Source organism: Macrobrachium nipponense, chromosome 6, assembly GCF_015104395.2.
Source record: "Macrobrachium nipponense isolate FS-2020 chromosome 6, ASM1510439v2, whole genome shotgun sequence".
NCBI classification, from domain to species: Eukaryota; Metazoa; Arthropoda; class Malacostraca; order Decapoda; family Palaemonidae; genus Macrobrachium; species Macrobrachium nipponense.
Window position 1 is genome coordinate 138,571,699 of NC_061108.1, and position 17,832 is coordinate 138,589,530.

Here is a 17,832-nt window from a genome sequence, read left to right on the forward strand (position 1 = left end):
AAAGGATTTGTTCCTAATCGATTTGTGAAAGTTAGAACATGACCGAGTTGAACAAGCTCAATAGCTTGGTCAGAAAAGATATAGAGGATTGGACTAAAAGTAGAGGGCTGCTGTTTTCAAATAACTTTCAGTACTGCATTGCAATGGACTGCTCAAAGCCATTGCAGGCTGTATCCCTGTGGGGAACAAAATGGCCCTGTATTTTGCTTGCCATTATGATCATCACAAAGGTTTTACAACAGCTTTTCCCTGAAGTGGATTGGATGTGAAATGAATTCCCTCTATGCTTATCTACTCTGATCTTTCTGTCTGAATTCCCATCAGATGTAGGGCTTCATCAGTCCCCTTCTCTGTCATTTCCTTGGTCTTTCTAAATGTCTTTTATTTATAACTTAACCTTTGCTCCTTCTACTAACTGGTTATTTTTGTGCTCTGGTAGTTTAGGTATCGCTTGCCATGGCATCCATGCTCCAGCTACCATCTTATTGCAATCACAACTTGTACTTCAGTATTCAAAGTCCATTGATTCGCTCTTGTAATGTAAATCGGACTTGAAAATCTCATACAGTGGTACCTCGAGATACGAAATTAATCCGTTCCAGAGAAGGCCTTCGTATTATGAGTTTTTCGTAACTTGGAACACATTTTACATGTAAAATGGCTAATCCGTTCCAGCCCTCCAAAAACACCCCAGTAAATTATATTTCCAGGCCTAAAACACCTGTTCTAGGGTTAACCGAAAAAAAACGGAAGAAATATGACTCCAAAAAGGCAAAATACTGTACATACTTGAGTAATATTCAACTGCATGTAATGTTCAACCCTTAACCCCATTTTTACTGCATATATTAGGACTTTAGCATATGTCCTTTAGCAATAAGCCTATCCTATGTTAGTGGTTGCTACTGTAGCCTAGTCTATGATTCTGACATCTAAACCTAAGAGCTAAAAGCTTGGAATATGCCAATAAAATGTATAAATAATCAGTATGTACTCATTTCAAATAATTATTAATTAATCATTAACTATAATACACAAACAAACAAAAAAACAAACCTTCCGATCGATTGTTTACATTCAGCTCTTACCCGTCTTAGAGTATCGAACGAGCGCCAAGCAATCATTTTTCCTAGCACACAGTAAGCCATAAATTGTCATTAGTATCTCTCTTCAACTAATGAAACCACCAAACAGTATAATAACCATTAATTTCTATTCTTTATTCTATCTTTACCTAATGAAGATACCGAGTTACTGACAGCTATAATGAAACATGCGTATACGTAACGTAATAATAAAACAGAAAGAAGAATTCTAAAAATACGTATTTGTTGGCAGTCTGTTTTATTTTATATTTTATGATATCTAATTCAACAATTTTTTTTTTATTAAATGTATTGCATGTACTCATTTCAAATAATTATTAAGTAACCATTAACTATAATAAACAAACAAAAAAAAGCTTCCAAACTTCTGTTTACGTCCAGCACTTACGAGTATCGAACGATCGCCAAGCAATCACTTTTACACAGTACGATAAATTTTCATTATCTCTCTTCAACTACTGAACTACCAAACAGTATAATAACCATTCATTTCTATTCTTTATTCTATCTTTACCTAATGTTTTCTTTATTAAATGTATTGCATGAATAAGTTTTTCAATTTACAGCAACCTTTTACCAATAGAATACTTAAAGCACAAGGGCTAGATGCTGACCAATAGGAGAGCAGGACCTTATAGGGTGACTAGCATCAGGAGCCAATGGGAGAGCGGGAGGATGGTGGCGAGTTTACTCAGTTGGCGGCGCGGGAATTTTAAAATTGTTCTCGGTGGTCCGGCGAATCTCGGGACTTTACAGCAACAACCTTTCGTATCTTGAAAACTTTTCGTATGTAGAGCAGTAAAATTTTTTCGCATTGGCTTTCGTAACTTGGATTTTTCGTAAGTTGAGCCTTTCGTATCTCGAGGTACTACTGTACTTCTTGTGTATTTGGAAGTCCTTAGTACTTCATGTGGCACAATCTGTTAAGTTCCCTGTTTTTCATGTTTGCTTTTCTTCCTTCATTTCAAGTTACAAAAGCTTTGTTTTACTTGTGTTTATTTTCAGTCCTCTTATCAATTCCATTCTAACACTTTCAAATTATTCCATCAGCTCCTCCTCAGATTCTGTTGTTAGCAGTAGGATATCTGCATAAAGCACCTCGCTGGGACCTCCCTTTCTGCATTCATTTGTTGTTTCTTACAGTACTATGATAAATAGCAAGAGGGTCAGTGTTGACCAGAAATAGATGGCAAAACTAGACAGTTCTTTGGATACTCTTACACTGTGAATTTTAGATCCAGTATTATGGTACCTCTCTTTCATTCCTGGCTGTGATATTCCTTCACTTACTCAATTGCCTGTCACAAAATAATCTCTCGTTTGCTTTCTACCTGTCATATAACTATTGCTTATGCCTTTTGCTGCTCATGCTGCCTGTGAACTTCCGAATACCTTAGTTTCATGTGTTTAGCATCGTGTCTTCTCTACTATTCCAGCTCAGCTATGCTCCCACACTGGTTCATTTTCCTGGCCCTTTAGAGTATTGCCCATGGAAGTACTCATGTGTAATGGCAGACCATAAAAAAAGCTAGAACAGTCATTTTTTTTTATATGCTGAACTGTGAATTAGGTATTGAAAGGGCTTTACCAAAATGAATAGTAATAGCACAAAAATTGAAGAGGGAATACTAGACTACTGTAATTATTAGAATTATTGTACAGGGGTCCTCGAGTTACGACGTTTGATCCGTTCTTACGATGCATCGTAACACGAATTTCAGCGTAAGTCGGAACATTTGAAAAAAATTACCACATGAGTTTAATGTAAATACCTATCAATAACAACGAGAGAACAATTCCTTACCTTTATTAATTTGATTGGCTTGCACACTGGTTTACGAACCAGTCCTCAAACACTGCAAGTGTCACCCATGCCTTCTTGTTGGACTTCCAAATTACTGGTAGTTTGACCCTTCCAAATGCCCTTGAGTGCCCTTGGATTTTCAGCCTGATACACCAACAAGGGCTTCAGTTTGAAGTCGCCAGCAGCATTACCCCCAAGAAGTAAAGTTAGCCTCTCCTTGCTGGCTTTATGACCGGGTGCTGACTTCTCCTCCTTGGCGATGTAAGTGCGGTTAGGCATACGCTTCCAAAACAACCTGTCTCGTCTACGTTAAACACTTGCTGAGCAGAATAACCCCCTCCTTAATTATCTCAGACAACGCTTTAGGAAATTCACATCGCTGCTTTCTCATCCCCACTAGCAGCTTCACCTTGCAATTTAAGGTTATGGTAATTGGCCCGAGCCTTAAATCGCATAAACCAACCCCTACTAGCCACAAACTCTTCACTTTCACTTCCCTCCCCCTTTTCTTTTTTCAACGCTTCAAACATCTTTTCGCCTTCTCCTGAATCACCATAAGGCTGACTGGGATACGCCATTGATTTTGGTCTTCCAACCAAAGCACCAATAACCTTTCCATTTCAATTATTAGACCACTACGCTGCTTAGTTATCACTGTCGCTTTCATAGGAGCAGATCCTTTCACATGTTCAAAGATGCGCTCTTTATCTTTGATAATGGTAGCAACGGTCGAACGGCTAAGGCCAAGCGAGCGGCCAATGTTTGTTGGCGTTTCTCCCTTCTCGGATCGCTTTATAATGTCCACTTTAATTTCCATGGTGATGGCCTTCGTTTTTCTTCGATGCACTACCATCAGAAGAGTCCGCCTTGCGCTTGGGAGCCATAACAAAGAGCAAAAAGTTACAAAAACGATACAACACGAGGGAGAGAGAGGCAGTGTAAACAACCAAAATGGCGTATGGACGAGGACTGAGCGTAGCGAAGCGACGCCGTTCCTCTCCCCCACAAAGCGTATTCTTCCGCCGTGCGCCTGGAACTAGTTCGCGTTTGTTTTACGTTGCTTACGACGCTAAACCGCGTAAGACGGAACGACGCAAAATATTATTTTTTATATTTTTTATGGGGGCGCGTTCGTAACCACGAAACATCGTAGTCGAGACCATCGTCAACCCGAGGACTTACTGTATCTCATTAGTAAAAAAGATGCATTTAGTATGTGTGTAAGGCCTGCACTACTGTCCAGTAGCTGGGAAGCAGACAGAGAGAATCAAAGATTGAGATAATTTGTAAATGTGATGAGATGTACAGACAAAAAGTTTATGTTAGAAAGTTATTAAACATACACAAAGCAGAATGAAAACCTGTAAGGGCAAAAAATGAAGACTTACTACCAGATGGAATTTCAAGCAAAAAGTTCACAAGACAAGAGGGTGGAGAAAATTCATATCTTGTCTAATGTTGAGAATATGAGAATCTCATAAGTGGCTATGAGGAAGTGTCTTGAAATCCAGTTAAGTACGTAAAAGCTGTAGATCAGCTTTTTCAGCTATCTTAGTGATTACCAGAAGGATGGAGATAGGTATCAGTAATTCTTGAAATCAGTATTTACATAACCCTTTGAAAGTGCCTCAGTGGCGTGGTCGGTATGGTGTTGGCATGCCACCTCTGTGGCTGCAAGTTCGGTTCTCGGGCATTCCATTGAGGTGTGATAGATGTGTATTTCTGGTTATAGAAGTTCACTCTCGACGTGGTTCGGAAGTCACAGAAATCTGTTGGTCCCGTTGCTGAATAACCACTGGTTCCATGCAACTTAAAAGACCATACAAACAAACAAACAAACAAAAACTCTTTGAAAAAGTCACAGTGTTTCATCATTTCTGCTTATATGAGTAAGTGGTATTTAATACAACAACAACAACAACAAAAAGATAAAATGTGCCAAGTTTATTGCAAAGAACCCAGCATTTTTTTAAAGCATCAATTACTCAATGAAGTATTTTTTGTTTTTGGGATTGGTTAATAGTTTACTGTTAAAAGAGAAATACAGGCAGTCCCCGGGTTACGACGGGGGTTCCGTTCTTGAGACGCGTCGTAAGCCGAAAATCGTCATAAGCCGGAACATCATCAAAAATCCTAAGAAAACCTTATTTTTAATGCTTTTGAGTGCATTGAAAACTATGTAAACTGCATTCTTATGGCATTTTTCATTAAAAAAAACCTTCAAATATTGATTATTTTGCATTTTTGGTGTCATATTTCATCTGCCAGATGAGCGTTGTAGGCGTCGTAACCCTGGAAATAATGTCTGATGAATATAAATGAAAACCGTCGTAACCTCGGAACATCATAAGCCGAGACCGTCGTAACCCGGGGACTGCCTGTAGTGGGCGTGATAGAATTAAAAAAAAAATGGCTACTTTTACTTAGTACACCAAAGATTGTCAGCTTGCTATCTCCAGTGTCCCATTATACCTAACTCCTCATGACTTCTTTTTGTTCCCTTCCACTTTCTTTCTCCATGCCATGCCTATCTTTACCCCCTAAATTTTTTATGTCCTTTGGTATTTGTCAGTTTCATTCTGCCTGTTTGTATCCTTCCCAGATGTCACACCATGCATCAAAATGTACTAATTTTATAGTACAGTTTGTACATTTTTTGTTGTTGTACATATTAAACAGTTGAAAGTCGGGTGTTCTTCTATTGAAGCTATATTTATAGGTATGAAACCTATTTCATTCTGAACCTAAAGAGACTAGTAATATTTTGTTGAATACTAATATATGTAAAGGAAGTAGAAAAATTCAAAGTGTATTAAGTTACAATACTGTGTGGTATGATTATGGTTATAAAATAACAAATGAGCAGTGAAAAGCATTTCACGTATTGCATGTATGAAGAAATTATGTCAGCCTGTTGAAAAGCAATATAGTATAATGATAAAAAAACTAAAAGGCTTGAAGAAAAGTAGTTTTTCAAACTGTTAGTACGTACACCATTGGCAAATAATTTGTGCAATAAGCTTTTTTAATTGGTGGGTAAATCATGGTGGTTATCTTGAGTAATTTGTTTTCCATATTGCAAAGGAAATAAAGCATGAAGCTGTCTGCTCCAAAGAATGAGCTGAATTGTCTTTTTAATTTATTGAAAGTTAATTATGATACAATTAACCACAGCAAAATTGTACAGTAATGTTTTCCTCTTATTTTTTTCATGCAAGAAGGTGTCCTATTAATTCAGTGTGTAACACTCACAAGTTCACTGTGGTTATGTCTTAAAGCACTGTATGCTACACATTTCCTTCACTCCTCACGTGTGTTTGAATCTTGCCATGGGAAAGTAGAAAATCCTTGTACTTTTTATTCATTTTTTGGGAAGATATTGTTTTAAAAAATATGTGCGCATGACCAAAAGGACAAAAGTTAAAAAATAAAACATAAAGAGATGGAATATGAAGATGTGTAATGCAGGCATTCGACGATTGGTATATAAGTCATGTAGTACTCTGTGCAGCAGAACTGGTATGGAAAAGGAAACATGGAAGAAATTTTGAAAAAGTAAGACCATAAAATGCTATTATTCATGGCTAGAGCACAGTGGTAAGATTGTATTATGAATTAGGGATTTGTGGAGTGATGTTGTATGTCTGTAGAGGCTAGGGAAGATAATATCTCAAGGCAAATAGTAATTGTGAGTTCACTGTCAACTATTTTCGTTGTGATGGGCTCCTCCAAAACTGTCTGGCGTGAAGATTTGACATAGAAAGTCTTAAAATTTTAATATCTCCCCAGTAATATTTTCCCGCTAGGGTCCCCTGCTTTTCCCAGGCCTATACTCACTTGCATGCATTGGGGATGTTACCTGTCGTCAAGTCAGATGACCCGCTTTGCGAAATCGACCATGAAATGGTTCTGATGTGTAATAATTACACTGTTTTAGAATGAAGATCATTATTATGAAGTCTAAAATTAAGATTCTTAATATTAAGTTTCCTTAAAGGGTTATGCTCTATATGTCTGTTATTTTATATTTCTGTCTGTTATTTTGTATTTCTTACTTTCAATTCTCGATCCCTCCCCCTTTTTTTTTTGGTTTCTTATATGTATGGTATGTACTAATGTAGGCAGGTAATTCCAAGTGTATGCAATTATCTCATCAGTTGAAATAAGAAACCGCAAACTAGAATTACTCAACAATAAGTGTAAAAAAATAAATCTGTTTTGAAGTCGTCATTAGTGGAAAAATTAGATTACTTGGCCTGACCTGAGCATTGTATCCACATGATGTGGTCACAATCACAAGACTCCTGAAGGTCAGGAAGTTCCCTGGGCTGTAAAAGGTAAGAGGAAGGGAGTGTGTAACCAGCAAAATTTATGAGACTTGTTATCCAGGGTCCTGGTTTGTAAACCAGTTTCACCAGAGGAAATAAAATTTTGAAGTGCATCACATTCATGACATTACCATGAAATCATTATGGGACTGGTATAATAGTAAATATAGCAATTCGACATTGTGTTGATGCAAAGAAATAAAACTGGGTTTATGTGAGGCTGGCGATACAAGTACCAGTACATAAATACAGTAGTCACGTGCAAGGCAGTGAAATGACAACAGTATTTATAAGTGCATGTGGTCAACTCAAGTATAAGAAGAGAATGGATGATTACAGTGATAGAAGACATCAGTGTACTGATAAATGGACAGTTCTGTTTAAAAGCAAGCCAGTCAACATATGCCTAAGAAGTGGACAGGAGAAATTAAAGATATAAGTTGCAATGAAGAAGCATCAGTGATGCTATTAAAAAAAAAGGAAAAATTAAATGTTAACAGACATTCTTGTGGAAGTGGAAGTGGTGACACGACTTATGAAATTTTTTAAGATGTTGGTCTTTTGTTCAGAATGTAGGAATGACTAAAGTCCAAAACTTGCATTGGAAAATTTATTCAGAGTGCAGAGGTTGATTATCTGTTAAGATTTTATTAAGTGAAGACGACATAAGAAAGAGAAAAAGTGTAATGTACTGCATATGAAAAAGAAGGAATACAGAGACGTTACGTACATACAAAAAAGTAAATAGGGCAAGAAACTAGATGTGCCGTTGTAAAGACAAAGCCTTGGCCTTACAGCTTAGCTATAACCAGACCTTAGATGTAATTTTAGATATAATGTTCTTATCAAAATACCTGATTTGACTTTGTATTCGCTTATAATCTTGATGATTAAGAATAATGTGTTATTTCTTATCACTAGATAAGAGAATTCGTGTATTTGGTGTCGCATTGCGTACGCACTTTCGCACGATGACTGCTAAGTTTTAGCTAAAGAAATATATTATAAATACCGAGTTGGCAGTAAACTAAAGTTAAAAATCGAAAGTAGACTTAAATCCCGTGTATAAAGAGCAGGCTGGTGTGGGCCATCTGTTAAATATCAGGAAGGGGGTCTCCTGACGCAATCGACTTTTCACGTGATGCATCTTAGAAGATTTCCCGACTGAACAAGGGCGGTACTTTTATTGGCAGAATTTTAATTTGGCATCGTTGCCGAATTTGCTTCTCGCAGCGTAAATGACCGATAGTCCCTTAATTAAATTCATAGGGGGTTATTCAGTGTTTCTGATAGTATTTATAAGGCGTTTTAAAGATGGTAATGATTATGTGTAAAATGAAGAACGCGAATTAAAACCTCCGCGAAAATCGAGAACCCCCCCAAAATGTTTTGTTTACAATCGCTTCCCGTCTTGGAAGTTTTCTTCGACGTTCACTAACCAGTTAAATCGTGTATCTGGCCTAAAATTAACCTCTTGACCAACTTTATTCGGCCCGGAAGAATGTTTTCCTTCGGTTACCTGTGAAAATGGCTGCTTCTAGTGGCCTAGTAGGAAGTATATCATCAGTGAGTCAGGAGATGCAGTGTGATGTGGACTCGAGGCTGACTCACACAAGGACTCGAGGAGGCGCCGTGGACACGTTGGCTTTTCTAATTTATTCTTGTAAATATTCTTCCTATTTTGACTCTTATGTAGTCTAGATTAAGTGATGTTTACCCTAGCGTCGTTATTTAGGCCTAAGTGTATGATAGCTTAGGCTGTGAAGGTTAGGCTTAAGTGTAGGTTAGGTTAGGCTGCGTAAAGTCAGTGGGAGATTAGAAGTTGGCTTTGTAGGTAAGGTTAAGGATATAACCAAGCCTAGGCTTGCATACTTTGGTAAGTTTGATATTTCATTTGATTAATTTACTCAAAAGTGAAATATAGGGGGAAACACTGCAGTGGATCCATCATTATCGGGTGGATCAGCCTTATTCACTCGATATTTAATTGGTGAAACAAGAATATGTAGATCTATATAACTATTCCGCGGCGACCTATAGGGTAAACAACCGCAGACAATCCATCGTCATCGTGCTGGCCAGGCCTTATTCAACTCGAGGGTAGATCACCACGGCAGGCCAACCAGGCCACCTACAATCAACGCTTGCCACCCTCCGAAAAAGTACATTATAACGCGTCCTGACACCCGAGATGGGCATCAGTCGCGACTTCTTGTTGGTGAGAAACGGAGCTAAAGACCTCTACTCTCCTTTCGAAGTAAGTATTTTCTCCAAAGTTAGAAATTAAGGCCAAATTTTAAGATTTAAACAGAGGGTACTGAAAATGGCGTCCACGGCAGTGGAAATCTCACCAAAACGCTTTAGAAATTTTTACTTACAACTAAAAATGTTTCGAAGATTGACGCCATCTCGATGTTTACGGAGTCGTTTGTGTCAACAACTTTCCATTTCCTGTGATAAATCCGCACACCACTTGTACCCACAGACGCTGGAGCACTTTCATCACAACAATTGAAACACGATTTCTCACCAACAAACAAGCCAGGAGTAAACAGCTGTTTTGGTAGAAGATGACGAGAAGCGTGCTCTTAGCTAATTTTTAAATAAGTAGTAAAACATCAATATTTTACATATTTATGATGATTAATTTGAAAATATTTGTTATTGAAAAAGTAACTCGACTCTGACTCAAATTTAAGTAATTATTTTTCTGAATTAGAACGTTCTTTTAAGTTTGTATTATGACGTCACGACATCTTGACTTTCGTACCTATTGTAAATAATTGCTATACTCAACTGTCTTGCAGAACAGTTTACCAGTTATTCATGCAGATTGTTATCAGCTATTCATGTAATTGTTATAATCGTAATGCACATATACAGTACACGCGGAAGTATGGCCGGGGCACTGAAAAAAATGCATTTTTTTTTTGGATTAGTCATGAAAAAAGTATGATTGGGAACACTTACCCCCTCACTAGTACTTTGTTGTGTTGCCCCGGCGCTTGATGACTTCTCTAAGTCGCCTGGGAACACTTGCTGCAAGATTTTGGAGGGTTTCTGGCTCCAATGTCTCCCAAACCTCCCTGATGGCCGCTTCAAGCTTTGGGAGAGAAGAGGTATCTCGGGTCTGAAGCCGCCTCTTAATGATGCTCCACACGTTTTCTATGGGGTTCAAATCAGGTGAGGATCCTGGCCAGTCACTAAAAAAGGGCACTTCACAATCCTTCAACCAGTTAACCACTAATTTAGCGGTGTGGCACGGTGCCCCATCCTGCATAAAAAAACTAGTGCCACTCTTTTCAAAAGAACCCTCTAAATAGTCCCTCCCAAAAGCTCAAAGTAATTGAAGCGGTTCATATACTCATTCTTGGGGAGGAACACTAATTCCCCAACACCACCATACCCAAAAGAAGCCCATACCATGAGGCTAGGAGGGTGCTTCACAGTCTTTGTGGTGTACTGAGGGAGGTGGGGATCGGAGCCAGAACGGACGGTACACTCTCTTGGCACCACTCCCAGTCACACTAAATGTAGCCTCATCATCCATAACACCTGTTCCCACTGAGAAATATCCCACAACAAGTACTTTTTGGCAAAAGCAAGCCTTCGTTGCTTTTGCTGAGCGGTCAGGAGCGGCTTCTTCCTAGCTTTGTAGGATCGCAGCAACAGGTCGTCGTGGATGCGTTCTTGCACCGTCCTCAACGAGACGTTTCCCAGCACACGAGAATTCTTGTCCTTGATTTCACGTGCTGTGAGAGAAGGGTCTTTCTTTAGCTGACGATGGATCAGCCTCAAAGTCGTGGTCTTGATCTTACGAGGCCTCCCAGACCGAGGTTTGGGGGTAGGGAGGTCGTCAGGGTCTCCCTCGTGGTAACGGTTGATCCAGCGATACACAGTTCGCTCAGATAACCTCTTCTGAGCAAATAAATCACGCACTGAGATACCTGCCTTATGCAGATCTATGATAGAGGATATCTCCTCTTTACTAACAAACTTCCTGGGCATCAGGAACGACCAGCACTAACACAAAAACGAACAATACCGCGAAGCGCAAGGGGGACAAAAAATGAGGGGGGAAAAAAACACTTTCGCCACTTAGGAGAGCACGCGGTCGACTGAGATGTTTGTTATTGTTGTGAACGAGAGTTGCCAATACATACATTATCTCGCAAGCGCCAGCTGAACTTTCCGCTGACTCACACTAGCTTTATGGGGTACTGTCAAAAACCGCGAAAATAATGGCTGGCCGCGTCGAACCAGCTATACTTTCCGCGCGTACTGTATATCTTTTATTATTTACTTTTTGGATATATGAAGATGTTTTACTGCTGGATTACCGCCGTAGTGTGACGCAATTGTTTTCGGTCCCTGGGCCTCTGTCTGTTTTCGCACCATAAGAAATTATGGGGCCGAATTTGCAATGACCAGAAAGTCGTTAAAAGAGGAAAGTTAGCATTGAGGGGCATATGTTTTGACTGAGAAAAATACAAATTTATTCAATAGCTAGCTTGTAAAAAATACTTGGTTATAAAAAACTTGATTGACAACTAAGCAGCATGTCTACTATGGGTTTCAGAGACAGTGCAAGCACGTTTTTGGCAATACCTATTTCTGTAACGAACACTCGTAACAGAACGAGATTTTGCTATACTGCATTACACCCAGTGCCGTAATTTATAAGGGTATCGTGAATCACTAATCGTAAAGAATAACGACACTTGTCCTTGTACCAAGAGACAAAAACTCCATTATGCAGAAATGGATATGAACACGCGTATAAAGCTCCACCTACCCTCTCCCCCCCCTCCACCGCCATCCCTTTTCTTCTTCGTTCCTCCGCCTTCCTTTCTCTCTCTCTCTCTCTCTCTCTCTCTCTCTCTCTCTCTCTCTCTCTGTTGCCATTCGGTATGTGTTGACCCTCCAAACTGGGTATAAGACTACACACAAAACGTTGAAATTGGTGAAATTAGGCTATGTATTGGAAGTATATATACATAAATATTAAAGCAATTTTATCATTATTGCATTACTATGACAACTAGAATTCATGGAAACAGTTTATAATAATGGAACGGCGTATTGTGTGAAGCCCTCCACTAATGTGGCACGATTATTTTGCATTCTTAGCATGCAAACATTAAAGCATGCAAACATTAAAGGTTACATTTAGTTCTGGCATAACTATTATTAAAGAAATTCAAATACTAATATAGAAAACTGAAATCATGAAAAGTGCTAGCAAAAACAAAAAGCAAAAAAAAAAAAAAGTATATAATTCACTTTTCCGTAGTCGTTCCTCTATGCACTTTTCCGTATTCGTTCCTCTATGGTTTTCGGCAGCCAGATGTACGAAAACATTAGAAACATTTGATTGTATCTACTTTAGAAATATCTGTAATTTTTCTGGGTAATTTGGTTGCAAAAAAGGGATAATATACATGAATTAAATCAAAATTTTTAAATAACAAAGTAAATTTAAACTAAATAACGAGTAAAGTAAACAGTTTAGGGAATAAAACTTTGCAGTTTCGTCGTCTGTTGTCGTCTGCTGTTCATAACTGTGTTTATGGCGCGCGCGCTTAGAAACCAGGAACAGCAACGGGTTTAAAGTGCAATGTGGAGTGAACTGAGACCAAAATGTGTATAATAACAATCAAATAAACACTGTGGAGTTTCAGTTGTGATGGCAGTAAGGATAAAAACCACCGATTACAAGGTAGAATGAATTCAGTTCAAACCATAACCCCGGGAATAACAAGTTTCATACTTTCACTAATATAGGCAACAAAATGTTGTTTTATTGTGCTGATTACAACTGCAATCTTGAGTAAGATCAATAAACGTTACATATATACGCTAACATTGTTCAAATGAGTGCTGGAAGGCTGGGAAAGATGGTGGCCATCACTGATCAGAACCTTCCATGAAAAACATAGCCACCATATTGGATTTTAAAACTGCCTTGAAAACATATTTTACGAAGAGCTCACATGCTTATTTTAGTTCGTGTGGGGCTTTCATATATCACATTATGTTGACGAAACTTCAGTCTTTTAAATGGTATGCTTAGAGTTGCAATTGTATTCTTGTTTCACCAATTAAATATCGAGTGAATAAGACCCGTCCACCGTGATGAGGGTTGGCCTGCCGTGGTGATTTACCCTATATTTAATTGGTGAAACAAGAATACAATTGCAACTCTAAGCATACCATTTAAAAGATTGAAGTTTCGTCAATATAATGTGATATATGAAGCCCCATATGAACTAAAATAAGCATGTGAGCTCTTCGTAAATTATGTTTTCAAGGCAGTTTTGAAATCCAATATGGCAGCAATCGCGTGGCTGGCCGTTCTAACCACAGACAATCCACCATCTTTCCCAGCATTCCTAGCACTCATTTGAACAATGTTAACGTATGTATGTAACGTTTATTAATCTTACTCAAGATTGCAGTTGTAATCAGCACATTAAAACAGCATTTTGTTGCCTATATTAGTGAAAGTATGAAACTTTTTATTGCTGGGTCATGTTTTGAACTGAATTCATTTTTACCTTGTAATCGGTGGTTTTATCCTTACTGCCATCACAACTGAAACTCCACAGTGCTTATTTGATTATAATTATACACATTTTGGTCTAAATTCATTCCAAATTGCACATGAACCACGTTGCTGTTCCTGGTTCCTAAGTTCTGCAAACACAGTTACGAGCAGCAGACGACTGCACTCTTTATGAGGTGCAAAGCTTTATTCCCTTAATTGTTTACTTTACTCATTATTTAGTTTAACTTTACTTCAAAATGTTTATTTAATTCATGTCTATTATCCATTTTTTGCAACCAAATTAACCCCGAAAAATTACAGATATTTCTGAAGTACGAGCAGACAACGGCAAAAAGACTCATCGTTGCCAATCTAGTGGAGCTTCACACATACGCCAATGCATTTACAAATTGTTTTCATGTATTCTAGTTGTCATAGTAATGCAGTAATGATAAAATAGATATGCTAATTTCACTTATTTCCCCAGTTTTGTGTAAGTCTTATACCCAGTTTGGAGGGTAAACACATACCAATTGACAACACTGATAAACAATTGAAGAGCGCAAAACGCCGCAAAGAATGCCGTAGTCCCCTTGAATAAGTACTGGTTAGATGGTCGGGTTTACGATTGTTGTGATGAAAGTGTCCAGCATCTATGGGTACTAGTGGTGTGGGAATTTAGCACAGGAAATGGGAAGTTTGTTGACACAAGCGACTCTGCAAACAGGAAATGGGAAGTTTGTTGACACAAGCGACTCCGCAAACATCGAGATGGCGTCAATCTTCTAAACTTTTTGATTCGTAAGTAAAAATTTCAAAAGCGTTTTGGGGTAGTGTGCACTGTGTTGCCTACACTTTTCGCTACCCTTTGTTTAAATGTTGAAATATAGCCTTAATTTCTAACTATGGAGAAAATACTTACTTCAAAAGGAGAGTAGAGGTCTTGAGTTCCTGTTATCACCACCAACAACTCATGACTGATGACCATCTCCGGTGTCAGGACGTGTCAAAGTACTTTTTTGGAGGGTGGCCAAAACCGCGGTAGTCGTTGAGTTGGCCAGTCCACTCGGTTGTTTACCCTACTATGGCAGTTGCTGATTTTCTATGCAGTTTTACCTCCTGAAGAAGAATTTAGAGTAATATTTATTCGGATGACTGTAATTTACCTTTGAACTCTATCCTACGGTAAAGGGGACCTGATGGAACAACTGACATAGTCTACCTTAAAGCGGAATGCTTATATAGAAATACCCAAGACTACAATTACATCTTTAAGCATACCATTCAAAAGATTGAGGTTTCGTCAACATGTGATGTAGGAAAGCGCCATACGAACTAAAATAGGCATGTGAGGTCTTCGTAAAATATGTTTTCAAGGCAGTTTTTAAATCCAATATGGCGTCCACCAACTTAGGTGCCGTTCGTAACTGGCAAGGATCCAACATCTTTCCCAGCCCTCCCAGCACTCATTTGAACAATATTAGCATATACAGGCAGTCGCCGGGTTACGACGGTGTCGGCTTACGACGTTCTGAGGTTACGACGCTTGTCAGTAGACATTATTTCCAGGGTTACGACACATGTTCCAGGGTTACGACGCCTACAACGCTTATCTGGGAGATGAAATATGACACCAAAAATGCAAAATAATCAATATTTGAAGGTTTTTTTTTTTATGAAAATGCCATAAGAATGCAGTTTACATAGTTTTCAATGCACCCAAAGCATTAAAAGTAAGGTTTTCTTAGGATTTTTCACGATGTTCTGGCTTACGACGATTTTTGGCTTACGACGCGTCTCAAGAACGGAACCCCCGTCGTAAACCCGGGGACCGCCTGTATATGTAACGTTTATTGATCTTACTCAAGATTGCAGTTGTAATCAGCACAATAAAACAACATTTTGTTGTCTATATTAGTGAAAGTATGAAACTTCTTATTCCTGGGGTCTTGGTTTGAACTGAAATTCATTTTTACCTTGTAATCGGTGGTTTTATCCTTACTGCCATCACAACTGAAACTCCACAGAGCTTATTTGATTGTAATTATACACATTTTGGTCTTAATTCCCTCCAAATTGCACTTGAACTACGTTGCTGTTCCTGGTTCCTAAGCGCTCACTCCACAAACACAGTTGCGGGCAGCACACGACTGTACTGTTTATGAGGTGCAAAGCTTTATTCCCTTAATTGTTTACCTTAATCATTATTTAGTTTAACTTTACTTTGTTACTTCAAAATGTTTATTTTAATTAATGTCTATTATCCCTTTTATGCAACCAAATTAACCCCCAAAAATTACAGATATTTCTAAAGTAGATACAAGCAGATAACAGCAAAATGTTAATCGTTGCCAGTTTAGTGGAGCTTCACACATACGCCGATGCATTTACAAACTGTTTCCATGAATTCTAGTTGTCATAGTAATGCAGTAATGATAAAATTGCTCTAATATGTATATATACTACAAATAGATATGCTAATTTAACTTATTTTACCCAGCTTTGTTTAAGTCTATACCCAGTTTGGAGGGTAAACACATTCCAATTGGCAACAATTGGTATGTGAACAATGCCGTAGGTACTGTTCACAGCAAAACTATTGATGTTTGAGTCAGGAATCTATTTACTTTTTCAACAACGAATGTTTTCAAATTAATAATCATGAATATGTAAAAATTTTTGCAATTCATGACCTTATACTGCCGTTTAACTATTTATTTGAATAATTATCCAGTTCACGCTTCTTCTTTGTACCAAAATATCATAGTTTCCTTGGATGTACCAGGCGGTTGGTGTCATTGTTGACAGTTGATGTGAAGAAAGTGCCTCAGAATCTATGGGTACAAGTGGTGTATGGATTTAGCACATGAAATGGAAAGTTTTGACACAAGTGACTCCGCAACATCCAGATGGCGTCAGTCTTCTAAATATTTGGTGTTGTAAAAAAATTTCGAAATGGTCATGGAGGTATGTTTGCACTGCGCATGGCTAGACATTCATTAACCTCTGTTTAATCTTAAAATATTACTTTAATTTCTTACTTTGGAGAAAATACTTACTTTGAAAGGATAGTAGAGGTCTCAAGCTGTTGCTCTCACCACCGATGACTCGTGACTGGTGCCCATCTCCGGTGTCCGGATGTGTTAAAGTACTGGAGGAGGGTGGATCCACACGCGGTGAAAACTGGATCAGCTAGCAACTCGTTTGTTTCCCCTACTCAAGGGTAAAATACCGAATGGCTGGCCTCTACCATAACGCGACCACCTTCCCAAAAAATCAGAAAGTATGGCCTTAATTTGTGACTTGGGAGAAAAAACTTCCATAGAAAGGAAAGTAGAGGTCTCGAGGTGTTGCTTCAATGGACGCTGCCTCTTGAAAAATGTCTATCTTGGGTTACAGGACGTGTTAAAGTACTTTTTTGGGAAGGTGGTTGCACTATGTTAGAGGTCGGCCATTCAATATTTTACCCTCTAGCCAATAGATTTCACAAGTTTTGGAGAATTTGGTATTAATTTGGTTAATGTGAGGGAAGACTGTTGCACAAAGACATCATCTGTATGTATAATTTCTCGGAGAGTATAGAATATGGTGTGCATAATGCAGTACAGGTGAGGTATATTAGAAATTAAATTTTTTTTTTGTCTATATTTTTATTATCGTCTCATTGAAGGGCTGTAACTAAACATGTGGACCTTCTGCCATGCTAAATACCTGCCTGCCCCCTAGGGATGAACGATAAAACGAAGATGGTAATATCTCAGTATGTTTGTAAATTTCTCAAATTATCTGAACTGTATTGTATTCAATACATTTTTCTATATTGCGTACGAAATCAGGCATTAATAAACTAACTCATGTGGCCAGCTCCTGTATATTTACCCCTTTTTAGTTCTGATGAACACAAAGAGGATACATTATAAAATTTTGTATTTGAAAATACGATTTTCCCATGTTTTAATGTGTGCTTGGAATGTTTCTGATGTTTGTCGTTTCTTACCCTGCACCAGTCCCATGAGAATCGTGTTCAGTACTGCCCCCATTGGAATG

At 38.3% G+C, this 17,832-nt stretch overlaps 1 protein-coding gene across 3 annotated transcripts in view; it reads right to left on the bottom strand.

Moving 5' to 3' along the window:
• LOC135216280 (hepatocyte growth factor-regulated tyrosine kinase substrate-like) overlaps positions 1–17,832 on the bottom strand; it is a 70,903-nt gene that overhangs the window by 35,803 nt on the left and 17,268 nt on the right. The gene's annotated exons all lie outside the window — the stretch shown is intronic.